Consider the following 1,283-nt stretch of genomic DNA (forward strand, 5'->3'; position numbering starts at 1 on the left):
CTGCACCATGAGGAAGGGACCCCTTATCAAAGTTTTTAAGGCATTCTTCCAAGTAATATAACAAACATTACTGAAAATGTAATGGATCTACAGCAATTATGAAAAAAGTAAACTAGAGGATCAAACATCTATTCTTCCAACTACTCTACAAAGAAGATGTAATCAATACAGTATGGTATTGGGGAAAATAGACACACAAACTGATGTACTAGATTTAAGAACCCAGAAAAAAAAGTATGTATATAGTTTAATATTCAACAAAATAACAAATAATATGCAATGAGAAATAAAATACTTTTCAATGAATGGTATTATGAAAACTGGATAGACACATGCAAAAGAATGAAACTATATCACTATCTCACACCCTACACAAAATTTCATCCATAGTGGAGTAAAGATTTGAATATAAGACCTAAAATCACAAAATACAAAGAATAAAACATAGGCAAAAACCTCCATTATGTTGTCTTCAATTACATCTTTGGTAACATCTTTAAGGGAAATAAAAGTAAATATGAATAATAGGACTACATCAAACTAAATACTGTATACAAAAACAACAAAGATGAAAAGAAAAGAAACAGAGATAAAATGAAAAAGACAACCTACCAAATATATACATAACATAATATATCTGGCAAGGGACTAATACCCAAAATCTAAAAAGAACTCATGCAATATAATAAATAATAGGATGGCAAATTATTGAATTAAAAAAAGAGCTAAATAGATGCTTCTCCAAAGAAGACAATGAGACACAAGAGGAAAATGTTTATTATTACCAGAGAAGTGAAAACCAAAATCCCAATAAGAAACTACCTCATAACACTGAGAATGACCCATATCAAAAAGATTGGAAATGAGTGATGGGATATGAAGAAAAAAGAACCCTCATACTTTTGCTGAAAATGTAGTCTGTTCCATTTCTAGGGGGAAAAAGTATGTCAGTTTCTCAAAATATTAAGTAGCTCTTTCATATGATCTATCCATTAACCACTTCTAGATATCCACTTCAAGAAAGCCAAAACCAATAATTTGAAGGGATATGTGATCTGCTATGTTAATTGCAATTAATTGCCAAGTTTCGGAAATGACTTCAGAACGCAATGACAGGTGAACATATTAAGAAATGTGGTATACGACCCAGCAGTCCCAGTCCTAGGTATCTACCCAAAAGACACAAAAATACTGATTGAAAAAGATACCTGTACCCCCATGTTTATTGCTGCTTTATTTACAATTGGAAAACATGGAAGCAGCCCAAATGCCCAAAAGTAGAT

Source organism: Condylura cristata, unplaced genomic scaffold (genome assembly GCF_000260355.1).
Source record: "Condylura cristata isolate star-nosed mole 26May11 unplaced genomic scaffold, ConCri1.0 scaffold00009, whole genome shotgun sequence".
Lineage (NCBI taxonomy): Eukaryota > Metazoa > Chordata > Mammalia > Eulipotyphla > Talpidae > Condylura > Condylura cristata.